The sequence below is a fragment of the Argopecten irradians genome, chromosome 13, assembly GCF_041381155.1.
Source record: "Argopecten irradians isolate NY chromosome 13, Ai_NY, whole genome shotgun sequence".
NCBI lineage: Eukaryota > Metazoa > Mollusca > Bivalvia > Pectinida > Pectinidae > Argopecten > Argopecten irradians.
In genome coordinates, this window is record NC_091146.1 from 18,864,965 (window position 1) to 18,873,549 (window position 8,585).

Consider the following 8,585-nt stretch of genomic DNA (forward strand, 5'->3'; position numbering starts at 1 on the left):
GTTCTGTATGGAATGTAACCAAATTTGGCCACAAACATCCTTTTTGGAAGGGGAACAGAACTTGTATAAATTTTGGGTCTGGCCCCCCGGGGACAGGACGTGTGGGGTCCAATAGGGGAAATAGAGGTAAATCCTATAAATCGCTACTTGTCCTAGAGTTTTGCTTGGATTGTGACCAAATTTTGCCATAAACACCCTTGGGGGAAGAGGAACAGAACTTGTATAAATTTTGGCTCTGACCCCCTGGGGGCAGGAGGGGTGGGGCCCAATAGGGGATTTAGAGGTTAATATTAAATTTTCTTCAGAAAAGAAACAATGAACCTGTATTCTGAACATTACTTGGCATTACAAACCAGGTGAGCGATACAGGCCCTCTGGGCCTCTTGTTAGTCCAAAAAGTGTGACGGACAAGATACCACCCTGAGGGACGCCCATCTCCTGTGTTTCTGTTTCTGAATAAGTTGAACCCGTTCGAACTTTGAAATGCCTGTCAGATATAAAATTTGATATAAACTTTGGCAAATTACCACGTATACCGATATCATGGAGATCGTTCATGATTCCATATTGCCAAGTTGTGTCGTATGCCTTTTCAAGGTCAAAGAATACGGCCACAAGATGTTCTTTCTTGGCAAATGCTTCTCGTATAAATGTTTCTAGTCTAACTAAGTGGTCTACCGTTCCCCTGCGGTTTCTAAAGCCGCTTTGCAAAGGACTTAAAATATTGTTTGATTCCAGGAACCAAACTGATCTGGTATTTATCATACGTTCTAGAGTTTTACAAATACAACTCGTCAATGAAATAGGACGATAGTTATTGGCATCAGTAGCATCTTTCCCGGGCTTCGGAAGGGGTATAATAGTAGATTCCTTCCAAGACTCAGGAATTTTGCCAGAAGAGTAAATTTGATTAAATATAGTTAAAAGACATTTTAGTGAAGAGTCTGGTAATTGTTTTAAAAAACATATATGGAATTTCGTCTGGTCCAGCTGCCGAGTCCTTTGATTTCTCAAGGGACTCGAGCAATTCTGGTATCTCGAAAGGCCTATTGTAACTTTCACTATTGGAGGATTTAAAATTAAGACGTCTCTTTTCCTTTTCCTTTTTAAATTTTTGAAATTTTTTGGAATGATTTTTGATGGATGAATTTTTAGCAAAATTTTTGGCAAAGGCGTCAGCTATTTCGGATTTTGAAGAAAATATTTTATTGTTGTTAATGAGGTGGGAGGATGGTGTTGCTTTTCTTTTCCCACTGATTTTTCCAATCATTTCCCAAACTTTCTTCGAAGATGTATTGGAATTAATTTTTGAGACGTACTCTTTCCAAGTACTTTTCTTGTCGGATTTGATAGACCTTCGAGCTTTTGCTCTCCAAATTTTAAAATTATTATAGTTTGAGACGGTTGGCGAAGCCAAGTACCGCCTCAGAGCGGAATTTCTACCAGATCTATTGATAAATGAATCATTTGAGAGACGAAACTTTGTAGGTTTTGGCACGGATTTTGGTATGGTTTTTGTAGCGATAGAAGTGAGCGCCTCTGTGAAAATTTTAATGGGGTCATCGAGGTTCAAAAATTTATCCTCAATGAGCTCCTCTGCGCACAAATTTTTAAATTGAACCCAGTCCGCCTTATGTAGATTCCAACGAGGAATAGGCTCCTCAAGTTTTGGTGACCCTATGTTTTTAAGTATAATTGGAAAGTGATCGCTCCCACAGAGATCACCGTTGACCATCCAATCATAATCCAGAAGAATTGATGGATGGCACAACGATAAATCAATGTGGGTAAGCGAGCCAGAGGCAGGGTGTAAATATGTTGGGGCATTGGTGTTATAAAGACATAAGCTGTTTTTATTAATAAAATCTTCGATACGTCTACCTCTATCGTCAGTGCCTGGGGAGCCCCAGAGGCTATTATGACCGTTAAAGTCACCCATGATAATATATGGCACTGGTAGTTGTGATACGATGTTACTCAGTTCATCACAACTAAATGGAGTATTTGGAGGTAAATATATAGAACAGACTGTTATTTTTCGGTGAAGAGTTGCGCTTATAGCAACAGCTTGTAAGGTGGTATTTAGCTGAATGTGTCTGTGAGGAACGTTTTTATGCACCGCCACCGCCACACCACCTGATGGGCGGCCACCTGTTGTTGGAGTTTTGGTGTATAGTGTAAATTGTCGGAGATTGATGGTGTCTTTCAGCATTATTTCTTGAAGGCAGAATATGGATGGGTTTTTTGTTTGTTTTTTGTTTGTATAAGATGTTTTAATTCTTCTATGTTCGCTTTAAATCCGCGTATGTTCCATTGTATGATAGTGTTTGTCTCTATATTGGTCCCTGAGGATACTTTGTCGGACCGACAGGACTGCTTGAAGTAGGTTGTTTGGTGGCGATAAATGTGTTGTCACCAAACTCGCTGTCGTCCGATAGAACATCATAGATGTTCCGTCCAAGGATAGGGTCATCTGATCCCTTACTGGGTTTGTTGTTTAGTGCAGGGAGCCTCGCCAGCTTTACCTTGGTGGTTTTTGTCTGGCGTTGCTCCTGCGGTGGTGTATTTGCTGGTCGCTTGGCTTTCTCAGGGAGTTTTTTTTACGTCAATAGACGGTGAAGATGTAGCACGTCTATGACGAGCGGCGGTAACTTTTTTCCTAATGTTCGGTGTTTGGTGTTGTGTAAGTTCTGGAGACGCCGGTGGGATTGGCGTTTTAGCTCCAGGTGGTTTTTGTTGTGGTTTTTGTTGTGGTTTGTGTTGGGGCTTATATGGACCAGACTTGAACCTGTTCGGGTCCCCCATGATTATTTTGCAGGTCTTAGCATCAGCCATATCTGGGACATCATTGTCCCAGTTAGGCTTGTCAACCAAGGCCTGGACCGACGCATGTTTGACGGTGACACTGTCAACAGGCGTCTTTGCGCGGGTGATCTGAGCATCAGGTTGCCACATTCAGCGTCTGAACGCTCGACTATCCTCCTAAGCAATCGGAAAGAAGACACCTTTGGGTATATTTGACCCGTCAATATCTCCCTCTCCCGAGTCCCAGGCGGGACAGTGCGAGCAGACGCAGCATGGTCACCCCCGCAATTGACGCATGACGGTTGACAATGTCACATTCGTTTTTTTCGTCTACCTCACTGTCGCCACAGTACATGACTATACCATTTTCCGTCTACAATTGTTTCTCATGATGGCGTATACCACGTCGGCAGTTTACGGCACACAATGGATTAGTGGATGTAGACAGTGACCATTGTACACGTTGGTAACCAAGCAGTTACGCTCTGTGGTAATGTTGGTGTAGCGAATGTGTTAACGGATAAAATGTGTGTGTTGGGACCAAGCTCCCACCTTTCCTACGTCACTGGATGGTTTGAACATGGACGAGACCGGAATGGTTCTCCTCTTGGAAGTATGACAGTAGTGACTCAGCCTCATTTGTCCATTGCGCAAGGCTGGGCACCTGATTACCTACCGTGCCAGCAATTTAAAATGATGAGTGTGGAGTTTTAACACACACATCTGAGCGCCGGACAAAACAGTTTTGGTATCCAAAGGAGGTTTCTCTCCGCTTGATGCCTTGCGGAAAACCTCTAATCTAGGATATCACCCAAGCGGCAAAGGCTTCACAGATTTAACAACTCCAGCAATGCCTTTGAATTGCCCCTTCTCGCAATAATTAAGGTGAGAAACCTGGCAGTCGGTCCTTGCCACTATCTGTGTAGAAGACATGACCGGAAACTGGTGGGCATGTTTTTGAGTTGTAGCCGCTTTTTGTGTTGTTGATTTGGTGTTGATTCCTTTTGGGGAGATTTTGGGTTGTAGTTTCATTTTGTTTGTTTTTGGAAGCCATCTTTAGAGTTAATTACAATGCGCTAGCTGTGCCCCCACCCACCTCGGAGCCCAACGAGGGGGGACACTCATGAATGACAAGTGGATATCCAATGTCAAATGTGTCAGGGTTACAACAGATATTATTACTCGGAAGAATATTTTCGAACAAACATAATTCAAATCAAGCTTGCGACAGCACGCTCGCAAGATTGTACACCTGCAAGAATCGATCAGAATCAAGACAATCCAAATTAAACTCACGATTGACCCTAAGCCACCGCCTTCTTGGAGATCTACGAACCAAGGGCTCGGGCATGACCAGGCCGATTGATAATACAGGCCCATATTACCTCTCGTCTAACCGGAGTCTGAAGCCAAAGTAGTGTGTAGCAGTAAAAAATAGGAAGAAAAAAGAGCAAAACCTATTCAACCACCAGACCCTTCTTTCTTCCCCCGGATACGAGGATGAAACCCACGGCAAAAACAGGTTTGGGCTCAAATTGGAGCTACTGTGAAAGCCTTCATAGCTACACTGATACTCACGCGGATGCACATCAGACACCCCAAAAGTGGTGCGCATTCCGGCATGAGAAAAGTGCCATCCCAGTCTCGGAACGTGGACCCAGCTTTCATGGAGACCACGTAGCAATGTGTAGAAAGTACACGTGGTAAAAGGTCATCCGAACATAACCCCTCATGTAATGTTGTCAGATCCTCTTACAATCTGAGTATGTGAATTCACGATAGACCATTGTCCCCTAGTAACATTTTTAGGTATAAAGCGGTCGACGAGTTTGACCCAACCAACAACACCTCTTTCGCTTTTGGCACAAAGTACAGACACTGCGACCCAGGCACATGATTAGTGCATATAGGGAGTGAAATGATTTGGACTCGAGTCAACAGCTGTAAAGGAAACGATTCTAAAAAACTATTGACAATTTTAACAATGTGTCGTAATACCCTTTGATAATGCACACTTAACTGTGCTTTCAGCTTCCTGCTTCCTCGCGACAATACTTTTCTTGTTTGTTTGTTTGAGTTATTAACGTCCTATTAACAGCATATAGTCATGTAAGGACGGCCTGTCCATGTATGCCGGTGTGTTGCGTGTATGTTGTCGCGAGGTGAGAGTGTTACTCGGAGACAGTGTTATGTTCGTGTTGTGTCTTCTTTTATAGTGGAACTGTTGCCCTTTTTATAGTGCTATATCACTTGAAGCTATGCCGCCGAAGACTACCAAGCAACACACCCCACCCGGGTCACATTATACTGAAAATGGGCAAACCAGTCGTAACAATTACCTGTTTCCTGAGTATGTAACCAAGGTGCGCTCTGCCAACATAGATTCTTGAAAGACTAGGTACAATCCATGGAAGTTATAGATTATGTGGAAGCCTCGGGGGAATGAAGAAGGTCTTGACACTTTGTGTGCTGATGGGGTGCATTTTTCTGAGAAGGGACAGTGGAAATATTTCATAAAAACATTCGTTCTGCTATTTTGAAACACAAGTGATTCTTATTTTAGTACATTGAGATTGTGCTATAACTCATTAAACCTTCTTAACTATACAACGGTATAGCCCAGTAAATAGATTAATTTAATGTATCTAAACATGAGAGCTGTATATAAATTTTTTTCTATTCATTTTCTATTTTATATATAAATATAATATGATTCCTGTTCAGCGTATTCTAAGTTTTTATGAGTTATTTAGTATCTGTCATGTTTGGGATATGTGGAACTGTTTTACACACCTCTTCTAGTCCCCGTGGCATGTGAGCTCTACAACATGTCTACGTGAGCAGCCGGCACGGATGAGACTAAACAAAGCGATTGTCCGGTTGCGGAACACGATCATGTCAACCTGTGTGCGTCATGAACGGATATTTCAATGGCCTATAGCAGTTTGCTATCCTGAGTACTGGTTTGTCGAGTTGAAATAGTGCAGGAAAAACATTTATTCGCCGTCTATTGCACTTTCACATAGACGGAGCATGTCTAACAAGAAGTAGAGATTGCCTCCCTTTGGAGGTCCCCTGAGTACTTTCTGCGCGTACGTGAACTGACTAATCGTGGGAATGGAAGTGTCGTACGTGGACAAGTCGCTTAACATTTTTTGTATGTTTACAGGTGCTCCCCCCCTTGTTCTGCCTTCATTCTTGAGCACTTCAATTATAATTGCAAAGAATCACGACCACAAATGCTGTTATGAGTTGTCCCCGTAATTATTAGCGACTAGTGTCGTTTTTTTTTATGGGAGACTAGCAAATACCTATTTAGCAGCGATCAATATTCCAGCAACAGCACATAAGGCTGTATATTTACATTTACTTGTTTACTGGTCATACATCATGACCAGCATCAACCGGTTTTTTTGACAGCAGCAACTGACAGGTAAACATGTTCGATAAATTAGCATTTAAAAGTGAGTTACGCAGCAGTTCAACCCATTCACGTACACGTACTCAGTGCGTTTTTTTTAAGGTATCAGTTTGAAATAAAAACGTAGAATTTAAAAAAATTCATGCGATTTACAAAAAACGTACTGGCAATAGCCTTTGCTTTTATATCCGATCGTCGATACGCAGAAAACGTGGAACCGGTCAATACACAAAAGGTCGATCGAATTAGATATCAAAAGTGAAAAGTAAAAATGGTTTGATGCTTCTGATTGGCTGACCAATCAGCGTTCTTCTTTCATCACTGTATCAGTCATGGCACAACAAGAAAAGTATTGCCGATTTTTTCGTCGCTGGACCGTCACAGCAAAAACGATCTGGTGACACAGAAAATTGTTCAACAACAACAAAAACAGCCCCCAAAAAGGATACTGAAAGTAACAGTAAACTACAGAAACACTTCAAAGAAAAATGGTTGCAAGATTTTGGACTGGCTGCGAAACGAGAATGATCGCATGCACTGTATTACATGTGAACGTGCCTCAAGCACTCGAAAAACTTTAAAAAAACAATGTGCGTTTGTAACAGGCTCCAAGAATTATCAGCGTTCTGCTCTTGTCAGGCATATGAGATCGGACGATCATACACTTGCAAAGAAAATTGTTTACACTACAACAACGAGTTATTTTGAAGCGGCAACAAGTTGCGTAAAAGGAAAATCCATCATGCCAGTCTTAGAAGCCCAGATTCGAACGGCAAACACATAAATGGCTGAACGAATATACCCAAACCGACAATATCTTGGTTTAATTGATTTACAGGTATGTAAAGAAGTAAGAAAATCAATATTTGTCGAGGATGTTGTTTTCATAAAATTTTGTTTGTATAATAATTTATGTGCAGATTTTCCTTGTAAATGTAGTTAGTTATTATAACGTTTCCATGTTTTTTTTTTCAGATATCAAATCAATCATCTGTCCTGACTGAGGCCAATACGGTCGTGTATTTTGTCTAAACCCATCAAGCAGCTCAAAAAAATGCAAGAGTATAGTGCAAATGTTTTAAGAAGAATTGACAATAACACGAATCATTCAAAGTCTCCCTAATTATATGGCATAAAATGGTCTGAAATGAACCAGCTTGGACATTAGCAACTAACCAAAGTAGAGATTATCCTGTCTGTTCTTTCTGCGCAAAATTCTGATCATGGATGGAAAAGTCAAAAAATAGAGTTTTGTTAGCCTATCAATACCTATTCAAAGATGGGAAAGCAGAAACCCTGCGTATATCAAACTGTAATTGCTTAAAGTAAGATTGGTTTCTTGGCAGCGACACGGAGTGCTTTCAGGGATGTTTGGAAAAGGTTCAGGCAGGTGTTTGTTGTGGAGACAATCCAGCGAAAAAACTCCGCGAATTGTTCATATTTGGGAGTTCTGCACATAGACAATCTCTAGTGTCTTATATTGGGCAGCGAAAGACATCCCCTTTTCTTAAATTCTGTGAATGAAATGTTTGATAGCTATCTTTAAATTTTTTAAAAAATGCATTTTTTTGTTCAGCTCCTAGAATAGTAAATAAACTCAAAGGCAACTGACTTCCTTTGCATTGGGGGCAAACAAGAGTAAAAAGGTTTAAAAAAGGACCACACAAAGATACAGCTGGCTATCGATGTCTGATCGCTGGAAATACATTGTTTTGAGTGCTTTCTTCTAACCTTACACATGCTCCCTTCAATCTTAATTTCTTGGTCTTGAGCTTGGAAAGTTGGCTAGTAGCTCCCGCATTTCTTCAGCACGGCTGGAGCAACATAAAAGGCAAAGGGCGGATCCGGAAGAAAAATTAAAACCATCATCTAAAGTTTCCTCGATGACATATTAAGCAGTACGTTAAACGAAAGATATTTTAGGACATTTTGGGGACCCGGTGTAAGCAAAAGTTATTCTCCCTTCTAATCTATCTTTCTTTTTTCCAGAAAAGATAAGTTAAGAATAGTAACATCAGTTGAAAAACAAATAGTATAAGCACTACTACATCACGTATTCACTTTCTAAGTTATCTAATTGAAATGAAACAGTCCACTAGCCAAACGAGTACCACAGGACAATTAGTAATCAGACCTAAGCTGACGACACATAGAACCTTTCAGAGTAGGAAAGTGGCCAAGGCCTATTATCCAATATGTTGTTTCTCAAAGAACACAAGAACTTGCTCACAGGAATATCTAGACAAAAGTAAATGTAAACAACTTACTCGAGAGGTTTCAAAAAGGTTTCCTGCTAGTTCCTTGGGGGTCTCTATCAATGAACTTAAACTTAGTCTCCTCAAATCTTCTAAACTTCCAG